Here is a 21,080-nt window from a genome sequence, read left to right on the forward strand (position 1 = left end):
ATTCTTTGTTAAATAATAGCTTCTGATTTCCATCTTAGTTTTTTCTACATTCTTTTCTCTAGAGCACTTCTTGTTCTTGGTATTAAGTGATCTCCAGTATTCAGCCTAAAGTATCAATTGCAATAATTGTTTATTTCTGTTCCTTGAGCTATTCTGTACACATTTGGCAGTATATTAAAATAGACTATAAGGACAGACTAGGAAAGTAAGCAAATAGATAATCAAAAGTAGGAAAGTAGTGTATGAGACCAACAGTGAAAAGTAAGATAATGTGCGTTTACCCTAAATAAGAAAATAATTAGATAAAAGTGAAATATTCAAAGAAAATTCTGCTAGAAAATGAGTAAATAGAAGAGAATTCTGTTAAAAAAATGAGTAAATAGAATGTGACATATGATAAACGTCTCCTGAAAAAAAAAGTCACCAGTCGGTATTTGTGATTATGTGTAAATTTAGCTCTTGACGGTGCAAACTCAGTTGAAGTTTTATCTTCTCATGCAAAAAAATGCAACATTACATATTTAATGCTCAATTTTATTTATTAATGACTATTGTGATCCAACATAGCAATGTTTTGGGTATCATATATGTTATTAAAATGAATATGCGACCCATTTTTTTGCTACCATTAATTGATAAACTAATTAAATGAGATAACATATAAGTACTTCCTACACTGCAAGAATATAATATAGTGGATCAAAAAATGTTAGGGCCTTTGCCTCTTCAATTATATCATGTATAGTATTGGTTTTGAGTTTATGAGGAAAGCACATGGATGTTTTCCAATATCACCTACTCAACTCAGTGAGCAAAGATAAATTAAAGCCTATTCTTTTTTAGCTATCTGTTCAAATGACTTAAGGAGGCACTGAATAACTTTTCTTAGAAAGACTAATTCAACTTGTGAAGTATGAGGCCTCCAAATGACCCAGGCCATATTTTGTTTTCTACCAGAAGTTAATAAAAAGCTCTCATTGTGTCAGTTTGTCCAGAGAATCCTTTCTTGGTACTATCTGGTCAGGGGAAGTTGGTCCTATTTTTGTGTCTGTCCAACTGTGACAGTCTCATCCACATTTTGGAATCATGAGGGACAACTCAATGGCATTCTTTCTAGAATACTGATAAATACTGTAGACTGCTGACTAGGACAAACTGACAATAATGACAGCCTTTAAAGCCCCTGTCTCTTCCTAAAATTTCTACCTATACCCCTTAGAATCTTAATGCAAGCTACTCATGCCTTGTCCTTCTTCTAAAATAATTTTAGTTTGACAACAATGAATCTTGTTTTCTCTCTTCTCACATGCACTATCTAAACTGAACTCACAATTATTTTTCAACATTAAGCTGTATTATTACACATTGATGACTTGTGTCCAATATAGATGATTGTATCATAACCTATCTTTTTGAGATTTTGATCTTGACAAGCTCTTTATTTACACTTCTATTTAGCCAGCCATTGCAAGAGGACCTAAAACTTCACATACACTAGAAATGGAGATCTAAAATCTGATATTTCAAGTGCTAAGTTTGGCTTGTAATGACTACATTTTTTTCCTTGATCTTCATAATTGAAACAAAATGGCTTTTTGACATTATTGAGAACTATTTTACATTCAGCAATTTCTTCTGTTTCTTTCTATCATGCCTTTCATAACATTCTTGCTTTCCCAATTTGACTTATAGAGCATAATTTTGGGGGAAAAAAGATTGCCACATAAAAATATTAATATTATTCTTTGTATTATAAGTGTATAATGAATCTAAAATAGATTGTAAAGAAAATTTAAATAAATGATATTTAAAAATAAGTTAAATGAGACAGGGTGGTTGGTGATAAGAATAAGGTAGGGTAAGAAATGAGTTTTTAAGACTATCAAAAAATATAACACCAAGATTAAAATCTGTTCTCCAAGAATATGTAAGGCAGCATTGAAGGACAAGAAATAAATAGTGGGGTAAAAATAAATTGTAAAGCTCTACAAATGTTTTAGATGTAAAGACTCTCAAAATGAAGGCCAAAAAGGCTAGTACACCCTAATTAGGTAATCCAAGTTCTTTTAGTTCCTAACTAATTAGCTCACATTTTTTACTATGAATATTTGCTACTGGAAAAAGAGCAAATTCATCGTGGTTTTGGTTAAATCCATGCTCACTGAGCACTGCTGTATTTAGTAGAGTTTATTCTGGTCCAGAGTCATTGTTAATGAACCATAGTATAATTATTCACCATTAAAATTATGAAACTAATATTTGTTTAATAAACAATGTAATTTTCATATTTATCATTACATAATACCCATGTAAAATGTCAATATTCAAAGGAAATACTGCCCAAATCATTTTCTATTTATTTTTCTAAGCAAAATTAGCATTCAGCAAACAAAAAGTAACATTGCATTCAAAGTTAGGCCTATACTGAAAAACAAAATATATTGTTTCTTCTCAAAAAGATGACGATTTAGCTAAATATGTTCGGAAAACATTAAAGTAATTTCAAATAGGTTTATTTGCATTCCTCTATTGGAATTGAGAGGTAACACAGAGAAACTTTAACACCAATTATAACACTTTATTAAAGCTTTAATAATCCAGCAATACAGCTCAGTTGTAAACAACTGGCAGGAGGAAGGGTGGGAGTGTGACAGACATACCTAAAAAGCAAAAGAAAGAATCCTAAAGCATTAACATTAAAGATCAGTTTCAGTACGTTTCCCTTGTTTTAGTAAAAGTTTGCTGAATTTCTTTGAGTAAATCCTAAATGGATTTAGTGAAATAAGCCCATTTGGTGGAGTGAATGTGTCGCCTAAAACATTAAAAAAAAGAAAAAAAATCATCACATTCTGTCTCTTTGACCACAATAATTGATCAAGGATGAGCACATGACATAATCTGAACATGCGTCACCCATAGGCATTTCAAACTTCTTTTCCTTTTTAGTGATGCCTGCACTGTCAGAGTATTCTAGTGTTCTCTCTTTGGCATACAATCATGCACAACTTTTTTATTTCTTTGAGGTGGGAGTATATTTTTAATTCCTAAATGCCATACTATAAAGATCAAATTCTTAAGTGTGTGCAGCTCAAAAGTAAAGATATATTAAGGGAAAAAAAGAAAAATCACTGGTCTAGATGCAAGGCACACTTAAAGCAAGTTTTACTTTTGGTTGTATTTTCTTTGTATATTATAAACATTTATTTAACTTTTTGCAGTTTGAAGTGAAAAATTTCCAAAATGTATGCTCAACAATAACTGTTAAAATGTTCGCAGAAAAAAACAAAAACAAAAACTAAAAATAGTAACAACAACACTGGGGAAAAGACGTAATTAAAAACTGAAGCAATGAAAAGACCCAACACAACACAAAAACAATATCCAATGTCATTAGTGGACAAAGGAATGAAAATTTTAAAAAAGAAAGAGAATTTTAAAAATTAAAAAAAAAACAATTGAAGTTTTTTTTTTTTTAATTACAAAGCTAGATTTTGAAGGATAAGTGGACAAGAGAAGAAAGATAAATAACACGAGGAACCTTAACAATAGTACTGCATATTTTAAAAATTGCCAAAAAAATAACATTCACCTCTTGCCATTTTTGCACATGGTAAGTAACTAAGTAAATGATTGCATGTTAATTATGTTAACTGCCTCCAATGTCAATTATCTTTTTCTTTCATTCACAATTTTATACATGTATATATATATGATAATATATGTATAAAATTATATATATAAGATAATGTATATGTATAAAATTATATATATATATAAAATATATGTATGTATTTCTTTTAAACTCAGCATATAGACAGTCAAAAGAAAGACTACATTTCCCAGTGTCCTAGCAACAAAGATCTGGTTAATCTGATGAGGTGGAATATTATATGGCAACTTCTGGCAAACAACTTGTCAGAGACAAATTGTACCTAAGAAAATTAAACAGTCAAGGAAGACATTATTCAAGACTGTCGCAATAGGTAAGAGGTATTGAACTCAACTCCACCAAGACAGAGGCAGCAGGGTATTTAAACAATAGAGAAAGTAATGGAAAATAGTAGAGGACAGGACTTGATTGGGGACAGGTTCATCTTTGAGATGTGCTGGGCACATGGAGTCATTCCTGAGCTTGCAAATGTTTTACTCTGTGATTAGACCATCTTGTTTCCTAATGTGTTCATCAGAGTTAAACTCCTACACTCCCACTGAAACTGAGAAATAGGAGCCCTATCTTTCTTGATTGCATTTGAAAGGGATGGCTCCAGGTCCTTAAGAAAGACATTTCTAGGTTGTAAAACTGGCTAAAGGCTGGAAGATTTATATACATTTCAAAGGAGCAGAGGAAGAATTTGCAATTAGAAGTTTTCTAAAGTAATTGTTCTAACAAAAGAGAGATTAGGGATTTACGGTCAGGAAAACATCTGTCTAAATTTTAATCAAGTTGAGATTAACATTAAGGCAGCCTTGGTTATTCCTTAACAAAAACAAACATATGTGACCTTTGTCCTCTATTAATTTCTTCTCCCATCCTGATGTCTGGAATGTAGATTATTCTTTGGACTAAGATGATATGGGCTATACTTTAGGGATAGCAGAGTAGTGAACTGAAGAGATCCTGGGTCTGCGAGGACTTTGTGGAGCAGAAAGTGCCTATCAGCTCTAGATTGCACACTCCTAAATATTTTGTGTGTTTAAATCACTAGAGGAATTTGGTCTCTGCTGCTCTCAAATGAACATAGTCTAGTTTACTACCTTGTTTGTTGAATTGCAATTCATTCAAATGGATTCCAAAACAGCTTCTCTGACTTTCATCAACGATGTCTTCATGAAGGTCAGTCAGAGAGCCAAAAACCAGAGTTGGGTCTTGAGCCCAACAATAACCATAGAAAAGATAGAAATGAGGTCAGACTCAAAAGTCAAAGGCACAGGCAAGCCTTTGTTAGAGCTATAGCTGGAGGTGAAGGGAGGAGATAGCACTAGCAGAGAGTGGTGAGCCAGGCCTCCCCACAAAGGGGAAACTCTGCTTATATAGAGAAAGTTCCTGCTCCAGGTCCCCTCCTGATTGGTTGGAAAAGTCTTCTCCTACCTGTTCAGAAGGGCCTCCTCTTGATTAGGTGATATTGGCAGGTAACTCAGGTAACTCACTGTCAGTGCTATTTGGAGCGAGGGTCCTCAGGTCTGTAGAGCCTCTGTTTTAAGCCTGGCTTATATATTGGGCTGCATCCTGGTTTTGCTCTGTCAGAGAATCAATATAACAATAGCAGCCAAGAGAAAACACCCCAAGTGCATAATGTTTTTCACTTGGGGCTTCCTCCCATGGTCCCTAAGTATCTATATGAGCTCTTTTTACCTCAAAATTCCTATACATTTGTTTACTCTCTATTCTCATTTATGATGTTTTATGTGCAAGTATTTCACTTTTCCAGTTTAATTCAAAGGTAATCTCGTTTTGGGTACCCCTTAGAGGATAACATGGTAACTACCACAGAATAACCCTCAAGTGTTTTTTATTTGAACAATTATACCTTAATAATATCTGTATTTGAAAATGTACAAAATTTCTATTATTTTTTTTATGTGTGTGAGTTTGGGAATATATCAGAGAACATGGAGGTTTGTGAATATGTAATTATCTGCAATATATTATTCTAAAAAGTGAAATCAAAATATAGAACCTAGCATGGGAGAATGTAGGACAGTATCTGTTGCTAATTGGCTTGATTACTGAGTGATTTAGAATAATATCAAAGTAAAAGGCAAAAAAGGATGCAAGAGAATTGTTCATACTTTAGAAATCTTTGAAGTTTTTAGCTCAACTTTTCTGGCTCCATTTCTTCAAATAAAATTTAAGGTAATTCAGAATATAGAGAACCTCAAGTTTAAAAATAATTGCCTTTCAAGCTCAAGAAAATAGAAAATTTTCTCATTTTTATTATAGGTATTTTACTGAGACCTTTAAAACCAACATAAATAATGTCAAAGCTCAGTGAAGATATGTGGTGCATAATAAATATTAAACAACAGGATAATAATGATAATGATTTTTTCATTGAGGACAGCTTTTAAAGTTTTGATTCATACAAACTATTAACTTGAAACCTTAATAGAGTATTGATTACATATAACGGCTCTCAATAACAATAAAGAGATCCTCACAAATGAAAAACATCACATGAGAGAGTTTCTAATTAAAGTTTTAATTTATTATTGTAAAATAAATGTTATGGGTATAATTTATGATCACTATACCTGAATAACTAACTCTGATTGTGATCAATAAGTATTGACTAATATATCTGAGTTGTTTGCAATTTTTTTCCAAGCATGCAAATCAGGACACATTTGTAAACACCAAAATTGTCTCTCTCTAAGCAATGCATTCTGTTAGCAAAAGTAAATACACAATAAAACGACCAATTTAATCATTGGTTTTATTTTATATGGAATCAATTTAAATTTAATTTAAACTGTGATGTACATTTGCATATCCAAGAGTCAATTTGTATATTCAAATAAGTTTTAGAGAAGTAGAGTGGGGAAAATATGTTTGAAAAATGATTTCTCAAGATAGAAAGCACATTTTAAACACACTCTTAGTTGGGAATGAAAAAAGAGCCAGCCATTTCTTACTGCTAGATAATGATAAAAGTTAACCATCACCTTTGTGTTCAATCCTAGTATGGAATTTTTTCAATTGTAAATGAGAGTGAAGGCTGTTCTAATTATGTCATATCACTAATTTTATCCACATATATTTATTGAGTAATCCTTACATGCTGAGCACTGTTCTGATGTGTTTAGGATACCATGTTTATTGCTGTCTTAAAAAAGAACTCAGGCCTGAATTAAAAGTGGGAGAATAGTGGAGCCAGATCTGTCTCTGGCCTCTCACAGACCAGATTTTAAACACCAGGGCCGCTATGTGAACTTCATCTATTATTTAACTTTGATATGTCTCTCTTTCCTCATCTGCTAGATTAGGATAATAATAACTACTTTTCCAGGTTGTTGTAAGGGCTAAATGAGATGATATGAAAAGTGCTGGTATATGTGAGAACTCAACAGATGCTAGCTGACTATAATTAAATAATAATTAGTAATAATTATAAGCCAATGTGAGCATTGATAAATATAGTATTGGAAGTTGAGATTTCAAGTGATCAAAATATGTGGAGACCCATATTGAATGTTCTTTGTCTCATTTTAATACAGAACATGAGTGTTGCTTGGGTGGGTCAGTCTGTTAAATCTGACTCTTGATCTCAACCCAGTTCTTCATCTCAAGGTGATGAGTTCAAGCCCTGCCCTGGGCTCGACACCCAGCAGAGAGCTTAAATTTTTTTTTTTTTTTAAATACAGAACATGAGCCACACCCAACATTTATTTAAAAATGTATATGTTGTATTTCATGTGTATTCATGAATATTTTCTGATCAGATTCCAACTGATAGTAGTGTATGGGCACCAACACTAATAATCCAATGTAGATAGCCTCATATGCAGACAATCATCATATTTGATGGGCACTCTTGTTGTTTCCAGGGTGTATCATTGCATTAACTTGGCTCTACCACTGCTCCAAATGATACTACAGAACAATTTTTCTACTTTTGATAACTGATTTTTTTTTTCAACAAAAAATGACAATTACAGGAATTCTTAGGAGAGGAAAAGCATGTGGTGGTCTGTGCCTATATTAAAGAGAATATCACTTTGCATCTAAACCATATTCTATTAGAGAATAATCTGAATCTTGCCACCTGTGCCTTAAAATATTAGAACTTTCAGTGTATCACTTCTTTTATTTATTTATTTTTTTAGATTTCATTCATATATTCATGAAAGACAGAGTCAGAGACATAGGCAGAGAGAGAAGCAGGCTCTCTGTAGGGAGTCCGATGCAGGACTCGATCCCAGGACCCCAGGATTATGCCCTGAGCCGAAGGCAACACTCAACCACTGAGCTACCCAGGTGTCCTTTTAATTTTCAATTATAGCCCCCAGTATGAAATCGTGTGATTTTCTAATTCACTGTTTAACTTATCTGACTTCTCAAATGGTATTTATGATTATTGGCCTCTTATCTTGTAATTTTATTGGTTGTATATGTCAAATGGTTTTGTTCCTTGAATAGGTATTCTCAAAGTGGCATCAAATAAAATCTCAAGTTCTCTGCTAACTAAATATCCAAAACCACATTGTTACCCTACTTCAGACAAGTGTTACCTATCACCTTATTTAAATTCTGAGGCAATATGTGTATATGTGTATAGTTTGTTAGCATTTTTCAAAGACCGCTACAGAGAACCTTATGCCCATAAGATGCTCGATTAGAATACAAAATCACTGAAGGGAGGAAGTTTTGTCTGTTTTGTTCATTTGCTGCATTCCTAGTGCCTAGAACAGTGTCTAGAAGACACTGAAAAAAAAGTTAGTGAATGAATGAATAAATTAATGAATGAATGATAAGGAAAATTATTGAGGAAATACTGAATATTCTATCCTCATCTTGGAGATTTATAGTACATGTTAGCATATTAAAAACATCAGGAGATTTTGCATCAGATAAAACTGTTAATCTAGGTGTGCCTAGGGGTTCAGTCTGCTAAGTGGCTGACTCTTGATTTCAGGTCAGGTGGTGATCTCAACGTCCTGGGATGGAGCCACATCAGTTTCTACACTCAGTAGGGAGTTTGCTTGAGATTCTCTCTCCCTCTCCCTCTGGCCTCCCCTCACTCAAACTCTCCCTCTAGCTGTCTCTTTCTCTGAAATAAATAAATCTTTTAAAAGCCTGTTAATCCAAACCTTTATACTCAATATCCTACAGAAACATTTCAACACCTGTAAAAATCAATTGAAAGATACATTCCTGTGAATATATTTTGGAAAACCAAACTATTCACACAATTCAATTTACATAAGGTCATCAAATTGGCTAAAGTAGATTTTTAAAAATCTTTTTTTTTTCTTTTTTTTCTAAGATGCCTGAGTGGCTCAGCGGTTGAGCGTCTGCCTTTGGCTCAGGATGTGATCCTGGAGTCCCAGGATCGAGTCTCACATCAGGCTCCTTGCATGGAGCCTGCTTCTCCCTTTGCCTGTGTCTCCGCCCCTCTCTCTCTCTCTCTCTCTCTCTCTCTCTCTCTCTCTCTCTTTGTCTCTCATGAATAAATAAATCAAATCTTAAAAAAATTTTTTTTCTCACTTAGAATGTCAAATTTCAATATTACTATAGACACATCCAATAGTGATATTTTCTCATCCTGACAAATCAGTATTTTAGATGGATGAAATAATTTGTGTCTCCCTCAGTATTTTCCTGTCATCTTTACTTTAAACTGACAAGCTAGTCTGATTCTCTTCCTTTCTGATACTCTTTCCTTTCCTTACTTATCTAGAATTAATTGCCTGATTGTTTCTTTTTCAAGCAATGCTGTTTCTGACTCTACAAAGAGATCCATGTTCATTTAAAATTCCGTTTGTTAAAGACTTCTCTGCTTGGTACCCTCAGAAGAGCTAGTAACAGGCACATGACTATTTTCTTCTGAAACACCATTTAAAGAGTAGGTCCTGGCTCCTAGTTCCCATGCTGTTCTTTTTTTCTGATTCCTGGGAACCTAACTGGAAATGTTACACACAAATTGACATTGACTGGCTACTCTGTTAGCCTTTATAATGGACTGAAAAAGAGAAGCACGCTTTCTAATTCAACTGTTTCCATCTAGAAAAAAAAAAGGAGATTCATTGATCCTATAGAGACAAAACATCAAGCACTCAGAAAATCCAATTCACTTAAAAAATTAAGGCTGTATTGTTTGTCAGTCAAATCTTCATTTTATTCTGAGGGAAGACCTAATATTGTACAACTACTCTGCAAGCACTTTACTCCAGTGAAAATATTTGTACATTGACAAATTAAATAATGCTTCATTTTTCTACTGTCTGTTTTTTTTTTTTCCACTAGATTTCTTATTTAAAATTGTAAGGAAGTAACGAGCTAGAAGTACAGGTTTTACTTCAACCATTCATATGAAGATTTCAAAGCCAATCAAAACTTATTTTTTAAATAAAAAATATTTTCATCAATAGTTTCCTTGTATGTCAAAAGTTTACATTCAATTGTTATGTGGACTATGGTGTAAGTAGGATGGTTACAAGACTTAAGTTTTAGATATGAACAGATTTAGCTGCTTACTGAATACATGATCTTGGTCAGTATATTTACTTTTCAAGCCTTGTTTTGCTTACCAAATGGGAACATTAAAGTCTTTACTGGTCAAATAGATTATGCTAGTTTAACTTGAGTCTTTTTTTTTTCTTTCTATACAGAGTCTTATGATAGAACTCTTATAGTTCATGTTCTATAAATTTTGGAACAAAATAGGTTTTTAAATTATATTAACAGCACAATTAATATAATAAAATAATAGCACCAACCAATTTATTTGGTTTTAACATTAAATCATATCCTTCATGAATCTCTTAAACATTATTTCCTTTTTGTAAAGGAGTAAGTTTTGGGGCCCCTGGATGGCTCAATCAATTAAATACTGGACTCTTGATTTTGGCCCTGGTCATGATTTTAAAGCTGGGAATCCAGCCCTGTGTGGGGCTCCATGCTGGGTTTGGAGTCTGCTTGGGATTCTTTCTCTGTCTCCCTCTGCTCTTCCTCCTGCTACTCACCCCGCCCCCACTCACACACTCTCTCTCTAAAATAAAATAATAAAATAGTAAAGTTTGATATTGAAAGATTTGATTATTTTGAGGAAAGCTCAATATGAGTTATATATCATACTGAAGAGAAAAATATCTCAATGTTCAAGGACGCACTTATCCTCATTGGACACTTACAACATCTTAAGTATTATTTCTACAAAATACAATGTGTGAGATACTACCAAGAAAAGCAAGTTTGTGATATTTTGTGTGATATTTTCTATTGCACAAATCACAATGCACATCTTCGCCAATTGTACATCCATTTCTGCATCTTAATAAAAAAGCCAATGTACAGTAATTTCATTAAGATAATCACTGGAAAAGTTTCAGTTTTAACTCTCTTCAAATATTATCCTTATTTGAAAATTTAGGTAATTAAATTTCTTTTTATATTATCTACATATTGAACACACAGTGTCAAAATGCTAGACATAGGTAATTTTTCAAAATTAGAAATATTTTTATATAGATGTATCAACACCTTGGTTTTAGAAACCTTGTTTTTGTATTGCATATTTTTAATTCAATATCTTTCAGTTAGTGAGATAGTATTGGTAATTAAAGTACTGATAAAGTTGGATAACTTATTGAAATATGTTAAAATATTAGGTAACTAGTGATTAGAAATTATAATTTAAGAAATCTAGTATTTTCACATATCTAGCTTCATGTCTTTTCATGAATTGCTTTTATGTTATAATTCATTAAAGGGCAGTCATAATTATATTATCTCTCTATATAATATAATATATAGTTGTCAAGACTTTCAGACCATTGGGAAATATATCTCCCTATGCAATGCATTAACAAAATATTCAACATTTGCCTAGTGTGTCATTCAAAAGAGAGCGAGTGCTACTGCTTTCTTCATCAGTGGGAAAACTTCCAATTTTCCTTTGACAAAAACTAAAAAGGTTGAGCTAAGGATATTTTTCTTTCTTCTGAAAAAGAATAGTAATATATTAATAGTATTAATAGGAATAAAATAAAAATAATATTTTCCTTCTAAAGTAATATTGATATTTCTATGAATACTCTATATTTTATAAGAAATTATATTTCTATTAAATATCTTTAATTATGAAGAGATGTATGGGTATTTAATTATATAATCATAAATGTATTTTTCCATTTAGTAAACCAACAGAAATGTGTGTGTATAGGTTTATATATTCAAGTTTTATATATATATATATATATATATATAATAGTTTTCCACACAGAGGTCTGTATCTCTCTCTCTCTCTCTATATATATATATAAATATATATGTATATACACACACACACACACATATAAATATTTTATGTATATGTATACATACACATTTGTATATAAAATTTATATAGTTTTATACATATATGTGTACACATACATACAGGTTTATCAAACATGAATTGTTCTGAGTATAAATACATAAAAACCATTAGGGAAATTATTTTTACTAGTTATTCTCATTAGTTATTATAATATAAACACATATGCATATACATGTATAGTTATATATATATTTATGTATATATGTATCATTAGCTATTTCTCTCTTCTATGTAATGCTGGTAAAATTAATGACATTTATTTTAATATCAAAATTATGCCATTTTATACTATAGAGTAGATATACATATTATTCAGTAGCTGAAACTTCAATTTGTTATGTAAACATTTGGGAAAAGCCCATGGACATCTGGTAACCTATTGCACGCATAGGTTAATAATACAATTAGTAACAAAATGACTGATGATGCAGACAGATTCAACTGCCAACCACCATGATTTCTCTGTTTCAATATATTGGATGTGGAGATTTCAAACCACTTAATTTTCAGCTTAGAAAATGTTTAAGACTGCTTGCAACCATTCAGGTGAGGTGTAATGCACTATACTGACATGAGGTTCATCTAGAGAGGACAATGTTGAGACAAAAACATTAATTTAACCTATGACTACACAACTGTTCCACCCCTAATTCAAACTATGTATTTGAACCAACTCAAATCCACGTGGCCAGAAAGCATCATCAAAATTGTCTTTTACTTGATTGTGACATATGTTTAAAATCCATATTAATAACTCAAACAATTATATCATACCAATATATTTTTTTTATAGTCATGACACTGTCCTTGTCAAAACTTTGACTAAAATTTTGTTCTAATTTAACAGTGAAGGTAGGAATTCTGTAACACAGTAATTACTGTTTGTCAAGAGTGAAACCAACTATAGAAAACAGCTTCAGATGATTACAGAATGAGTATACATACACAAACACACAGAGTTTTTTATATAACAGATGAGCAAAAATTTGGGGGCTTACAACAACACTCATGTATTACAGTCTTTTTTGAGTCAGGAATCTGGGCAAATTAGCTGATCCTCCTCTCAGGTCTCACAAGGCTGAAAATAATGTATTAGGTGGGACTGAGATTGTCATCTGGGATTTGAATCTTCTTCCAAATTCATTCAGGTGATTGAAAGAAGCCAGGTCCCTGTGTTTGTCTGCAGTCTCCCTTTCCTGCTGGCTGTCAAATCTGGGCTGTTCTCAACTCCCAGGTGGCACTCTCAGATCCTTGATATGCGCCATCCTCTATTGCTCTTGCATTAAAATATTCCTAAATTCAGAGGGACAAGACACTTTAAAAGGGCACATTTGATTAGTACAGGCCCACTTACATAATCTTCATTTTGATTAAGTCATCTGATTAGTAAACTAATCAGGGGAGTCTTATCTCACCATATTCACAAATTATTCCTTTCCTCAAGAGGAGAGTTGTCTATACAGCACCACAATAGAAATCAGACATCTTAAGGCTTCCTCAATTCTGCTGATCATAATATATATATGATATCATAAGTCATGAAATACTAGTTACATAAGACGTCTGCACTTTGCTTTTTACTTCACTGTGGACTATACATTGCTTGAATTCTTACTAGAGGATACGTTTAAATTGCAGGTCTGTTTCTGTTTGTATAAACATCAGCCATAGTCATCTTTTTTTATTTTATATTTTTTATTTTGTATGTTTTTTAATTGGAGTTCAATTTGCCAACATATAGCATAACACCCAGTGCTCATCCCGTCAAGTGCCCACCTCAGTGCCTGTCATGCAGTCACCCCATCCTCCCGCCCACCTCCCTTTCCACCACCCCTTGTTCGTTTCTCAGAGTTAGGAGTCTTCATGTTTTGTCACCCTCTCTGATATTTCCCACTCATTTTCTCTCCTTTTCCCTTTATTCCCTTTCATGATTTTTTATATTCCCTGAATGAATGAGACCATATGTTTGTCCTTCTCCAATTGACTTACTTCACTCAGCATAATACCCTCCAGTTCTATCTACATTGAAGCAAATGGTGGGTATTTGTCATTTCTTTTTTTCTTTTTTTTTTTTTTTATTATTTATGATAGTCACATACAGAGAGAGAGAGAGAGAGAGAGGCAGAGACACAGGCAGAGGGAGAAGCAGGCTCCATGCACCGGGAGCCCGACATGGGATTCCATCCCGGGTCTCCAGGATCGCGCCCTGGGCCAAAGGCAGGCGCCAAACCGCTGCGCCACCCAGGGATCCCAGGTATTTGTCATTTCTAATGGCTGAGTAATATGCCATTGTCTACATAGACCACATCTTCTTTATCCGTTCATCTTTCGATGGACACTGAATTTTTTTTTTTTAAAGGAAAAGCTAGTAGTTTATATAGATAGATATATAGATATATAGATATTGATATATATTGTGTTTACATAGTCCACAAGTTAAATGCAGGTATCCATAAGAAGAGCATTAACAATAAAAATACAATCTGTGTGTAGCCAAGTACAGAGACTTAAAATGGTAAAACAGCAAAAAGGATCTCACAAAAGTACAAATATACAGTACAAATTGATTTATTTAAAACAGTTACAAAAAAGCACAACAGAATAGAGATTATCCTTAGAATTATTAATGCTTTGTTAAAGATCAGGTAGGATTAGAGGGTAAGAAATGGTACTGGGTGGGGGGAGCACCTGACTAGTTCTAAGGCTTTAGATACAATGCAGTTGATTACATATTATTTCAGCCATTACATACTGGGGGTAGTAGTTGGGGGATCAGTAATTTATCTACAGGGAACTCCTACACAAATCAGATCCATCCAGACCTCCCCAGTGCCGTCCTTCTTTACTCCTCAGGACCCTAAAGCCACCTGATGACAACATTCCCGTTTCCTTTCTCCACCCCATTCCCTATCCATATATTCTTCCCTCCCCTAAGGTGCTGTGAAAGCTGAGAGCAATCTGCTCTCTGCAGCTGGAACATATACTGTTTTGGCTACAGGGATCCTGTGTGTGACTAGGAAGGATGTAGGGGGACAGCCTTATTTTAATACTTCAAGTTTGCCACGAGTACAGTCAGTCTCTTCCCAGCACAATCTATATTCTCTTGAGTGTGAGTGTCAAGCAAATAGGGGTGAACCCTGCCTTCAGCAATACCACCAATGCACTAACCACTCACAGCTCACAACTATGTGCAAACTCCCTGTCCAGGGAGTGGGTGTAAAACCACTGTGTCACCAGCTTGCTCACTCTCTGAAGAACCTCGGTCCCCGTGACAGTCATAAAGACAGAAATAAATGCTTGTAAGTTTAATAATAAATAAATAAATGATAATAATAATAAATAAATAATAATTAATAATAATAATAAATAAATTTATTTTTTTAAATTTATTAATTAATAATAAATAAATAAATAATAAATAATAAATGCTTCCACAGTGGACATTGCTGCTATAAACATTGGGATGCATGTGTCCTGGCGTTTCACTGCATCTGTATCTTTGGGGTAAATCCCCAGCAGTGCAATTGCTGGGTCTAGGGTAGCTCTATTTTTAACTCTTTGAGGAACCTCCACACAGTTTTCCAGAGTGGCTGTACCAGTTCACATTACCACCAACAGTGCAAGAGGGTTCCCCTTACTCCACATCCTCTCCAACATTTATTGGTTCCTGTCTTGTTAATTTTCACCATTCTCACTGGTGTGAGGTAGTATTTCATTGTGGTTTTGATTTGCATTTGCCTGGTGGCAAGTGATGCAGAGCATTTTCCCATGTGCATGTTGGCCATGCCTATGTCTTCCTCTGAAATTTCTGTTCATGTCTTTTGCCCATTTTGTGATTGGATTGTTTGTTTGAGTGTTGAGTTTAATAAGTTCTTTGTAGATCTTGGAAACTAGCCCTTTATCTGATAGGTCATTTGCAAATATCTTCTCTCATTCTGTGGGTTGTCTTTTAGTTTTGTTGACTGTTTCTTTTGCTTTGCAGAAGCTTTTTATCTTGATTAAGTCCAATAGTTCATTTTTGCTTTTGTTTCTTTTGCCTTCATAGATATATCTTGCAAGAAGTTGCTGTGGCCAAGTTCAAAAAGGGTGTTGCCAGTGTTTTCCTCTAGGATTTTGATGGAATTTTGTCTCACATTTAGATCTTTCATCCATTTTGAGTTTTTCTTTGTGTATGGTGTAAGAGAATGGTCTCGTTTCATTCTTCTGCATGTGGCTGTCCAATTTTCCCAGTACAATTTATTGAAGAGACTATCCTTTTTCCAGTGGATAGTCTTTCCTGCTTTGTCAAATATTAATTGACCATAGAGTTGAGGGCCCATTTCTGGATTCTATATTCTGTTCCATTGATATATGTGTCTGTTTTTGTGCCAGTACCACACAGTCTTGATGACCACAGCTTTGTAGTACAACCTGAAATCTGGCATGGTGATGCCCCCAGATATGGTTTTCTTTTTTAAAATACCCCTGGCTATTCGGGGTCTTTTCTGATTCCACACAAATCTTAAGATGATTTGTTCCAACTCTCTGAAGAAAGTCCATGGTATTTTGATAGGGATTGCATTAAATGTGTAAATTGCCCTGGGTAGCATTGACATTTTCACAATATTAATTCTTCCAATCCATGAGGATGGGATATTTTTCCATCTGTGTCTTCCTCAATTTCTTTCAGAAGTGTTCTATAGTTTTTAGGGTAGAGATCCTTTACCTCTTTGGTTAGGTTTATTCCTAGGTATCTTATGCTTCTGGGTGCAGTTGTAAATGGAATTGACTCCTTAATTTCTCTTTCTTCAGTCTCATTGTTAGTGTATAGAAATGCCACTGATTTCTGGGCATTGATTTTGTATCCTGCCACGCTACCAAATTGCTGTATGAGTTCTAGCAATCTTGGGGTGGAGTCTTGAGTTTTCTATGTAGAGTATCATGTCATCGGCGAAGAGGGAGAGTTTGACTTCTTCTTTGCCAATTTGAATGCCTTTAATGTCTTTTTGTTGTCTGATTGCTGAGGCGAGGACTTCCAGAACTATGTTGAACAGCAGTGGTGAGAGTGGACATCCCTGTCTTGTTCCTGATCTTAGGGGAAAGGCTCCCAGTGCTTCCCCATTGAGAATGATATTTGCTGTGGGCTTTTCGTAGATGGCTTTTAAGATGTTGAGGAATGTTCTCTCTATCCCTACACTCTGAAGAGTTTTGATCAGGAATGGATGCTGTATTTTGTCAAATGCTTTCTCTGCATCTATTGAGAGGATCATATGGCTCTTGTTTTTTCTCTTGTTGATATGATCTATCATGTTGATTGCTTTACGAGTGTTGAACCAGCCTTGCATCCTGGGGATAAATCCCCACTTGGTCATGGTGAATAATCTTCTAATGTACTGTTGGATCCTATTGGCTAGTATCTTGTTGAGAATTTTTGCATCTGTGTTCATCAGGGATATTGGTCTGTAATTCTCCTTTTTGGTGGGGTCTTTGTCTGGTTTTGGAATTAAAGTGATGCTGGCCTCATAAAACGAGTTTGGAAGTACTCCATCCCTTTCTATCCTTTGGAACAGCTTTAGTAGAATAGGTATTGTGTCTTCTTTAAACGTTTGATAGAATTCCCCTGGGAAGCCATCTGGCCCTGGACTTTGGTGTCTTGGGAGGTTTTTGATGACTGCTTCAATTTCCTCCCTGGTTATTGGTCTGTTCAGGTATTCTATTTCTTTTTGTTCCAGTTCTGGTAGTTTGTGGATTTCCAGAAATGTATCCATTTCTTCTAGATTGGCTAAATTATTGGCATATTGCTGCTCATAATATGTCTTCAAATCGTTTGTATTTCCTTGGTATTGGTTGTGATCTCTCCTTTTTCATTCATGATTTTATTAACTTGAGTCTTTTCTCTTTTGTTTTTAGTAAGGCTGGCTAATGGTTTATCTATCTTATTAAATCTTTCAAAGAACCAACTCCTGGTTTTGTTGATCTGTTCCACAGTTCTTCTGGTCTCTATTTCTTTGAGTTCTGCTTGAATCTTTATTAACTCTCTTCTACTGGGTGTAGGTTTTATTTGCTGTTCTTTTCCAGTTCCTTTACATGAAAGGTTAGCTTGTGTATTTGAGTTTTTTCCAATTTTTTGAGGGATGCTTGTGTTGCGATGTATTTCCCTCTTAGGACTGCTTTTGCTGTATCCCAAAGATTTTGAACAGTTGTATCTTCATTCTCATTAGTTTCCATGAATCTTTTTAATTCTTCTCTAATTTCATGGTTGATCCTTTCATCTTTTAGCAGGATGCTCTTTAACCTCCACATGTTTGAGTTTCTTCCAAATTTCTTCTTGCGATTGAGTTCAAGTTTCAAAGCATTATGGCTTGAAAACATGCAGGGGGGGATCCCCGGGTGGCTCAGCGGTCTGGCGCCTGCCTTTGGCCCGGGGTGCAGTCCTCGGGTTCTGGCATCGAGTCCTGCGTTGGGCTCCCAGCATGGAGCCTACTTCTCCCTCTGCTTGTGTCTCTGCCTCTCTCTCTCTCTGTGTCTATCATGATTAAATAAAAAATAAAATCTTAAAAAAAAAAAGAAAGAAAATATGCAGGGGACAATCCCAATCTTTTGGTATTGGTTGAGACGTGATTTGTGACCCAGTATGTGGTCTATTCTGGAGAAAGTGCACTTGAGAAGAATGTGTATTCAGTTGTGTTTGGATGTAAAGTTCTGTAAATATCTGTGAAATCTACCTGGTCCAGTGTATCATTTAAAGCTCTTGTTTCTTTGGTGTTGTTGTCCTTAGAAAATCTGTCATTTGCAGAAAGTGCCATGTTGAAGTCTCCCAGTGTAATAATCCTAGTGTATTATTATCTAAGTATGCCTATTTTGGTTATTAATTAATTGATATACTTGGCAACTCCCACATTAGGGGCATAAATATTCGTGATTATTAGGCCCTTTTGTTGGACAGATCCTTTAAGTATGATACAGTGTCTGCCTTTATCTCTTACTACAGTCTTTGGAATAAACTTTAATTTGTTGATATGAGGTTTGCTATGTCTGCTTTCTTTTGAGGACCATTTGAATGGTAAATAGTTCTCCAACCTTTCATTTTCAGGCTGTAGGTGTCCTTAGGTCTAAAATGAGTCTCTTATAGACAGCAAATAGATGGATCTTGCTTTTTAACCAGTCTGAAATCCTGCACCTTTTGATGGGATCATTAAGCCCATTCACGTTCAGAATTACCATTGAAAGATATGAGTTTAGTGTCATCATAATACCTATTCAGTCCCTGTTTTTGTGGATTGTTTCTTTGGACTTCGTCTTTCTTTTCCAGAGTTCCCCTTAATATTTCTTGCAGAGCTGGTTTGGTAGTCACATATTCTTTCAGTTTCTGCCTATCTTGGAATCTCTTTTATCTCTCCTTCTATTCTGAATGAGAGCCTTGCTGGATAAAGTATTCTTGGCTGTATGTTCTTCTCATTTAGGCCCCTGAATACATCTTACCAGTCCTTTCTGGCCTGCCAGGTCTCTGTGGAGAGGTCTGCTATTAATCTTTCTCCCCATATAAGTTAGGTATCTCTTGTCTGTTGCTGCTTTAAGGATTTTCTCTTTATCTTTGGAATTTGCAAGTTTCACTATTAAATGTCGAGGTGTTGAACGGTTTTATTGGTTTTTTTTTTGGGGGGGGGGACCTCTCTATCTCCTGGAACTGAATGCCTGTTTCCCTCCCCAAATTAGGGGAGTTCTCAGCTATGATTTGTTCAAATATGCTTTCTGGTCCTCTGTCCCTCTCGGTGCCCTCTGGAACCCCAATTAAACGTAGATCTTTCCTTCTGAGGCTGTCATTTATTTCCCTTAACCTTTCCTCATGGTCTTTTAATTGTTTTTCTCTTTTTTTCCTCAGCTTCCTTCCTTGCCATCAACTTGTCTTCTATGTCACTCACTCTTTCTTTTACCTCATTAACCCTCGTGGTTAGGCCCTCCAGCTTGGATTGCATCTCATTTAATTGATTTTTAATTTCGGCCTGATTAGATCTAAATTCTGCAGTCATGAAGTCTCTTGAATCCTTTATGCTTTTTTCCAGAGCCACCAGTAGCTTTATAATTGTGCTTCTGAATTGGCTTTTTGACATCGAATTGTAATCCAAATTCTATAAGTCTGTGGCAGAGTGTACTGTTTCTGATTATTTCTTTTGTGGTGAGTTCTTTCTAGTCATTTTGCTCAGTGCAGAGTGGCTAAAAATGAGTTGTACTGGAAAAAGGAAGAAAAACAAAAGGGGAAAAACAAACAAAAACTAAGGAGGGGGCCTCTGGTTCTATGTACTGTAAATCCCTCGACTTCCCCTGGAGCTTTCCAGTGTTGCTTGGTCAAGAACTTGCTCTTCCCCTGTCGTTCCAGCTGGTCTTCTGGGGGAGGGGTCTGCTGTGCTGATTCTCAGGTTTGTACACCTGGGGGTGCTGCCATGCCCTCTGCCAGGTGCATGGCTCAATGGGAGCTGTTTATCCTGTGAGGCACCTGTTTCCTGGCAGCCCCGCTCCATCCCAGACACAGGGTGACACAAGCAGGGACAACCACACCAGCCGCGGCCAGCTCTCCAGCTTTGGAGTCAGCTCCCACAGTAACTACTGTAGTTCCTAATTTGCACAGGCCTGGATGCTCTGGGGGTGGGGGAGCAGCTCAGGGGCGCCCAGTGGCAGGAGCGTCCTCACTGTCCTGTGCCCTCCCCACCTCCGTCTGTCATGGGGCAGGGCAGGATTCTAGGCTGTATCCGTTTGGTGCCCTGGAGTCCGGGGCCTGTGCCACTGAAATCGTGCTGCCGGGGCCGTGCAGGCCCCTCCACCCGGACCTGCCGCCTGAGCTGCTCCCGAGGCCCCCCTGGGTGTGCGCTGCAGCCCTTTACCAGCTGGGCCCACAGTCTGTGGAGTGCTCTCCCCCAAGGCGCACTTCCTCTGCTAGTGACCCCGGGAGACTGGAGGCTCCACTGCCCCTCCTGCGGTTCTGCCCGAGTTCCCTGCGAAGCGCCTTTCTGTCTGGGAAGAATCCCATGCAGATTTTTAAAGTTCCTGCTTCTCTAAGGCTGGGCT

This window comes from Vulpes vulpes, chromosome 6 (genome assembly GCF_048418805.1).
Source record: "Vulpes vulpes isolate BD-2025 chromosome 6, VulVul3, whole genome shotgun sequence".
In the NCBI taxonomy this organism is placed as follows: Eukaryota; Metazoa; Chordata; class Mammalia; order Carnivora; family Canidae; genus Vulpes; species Vulpes vulpes.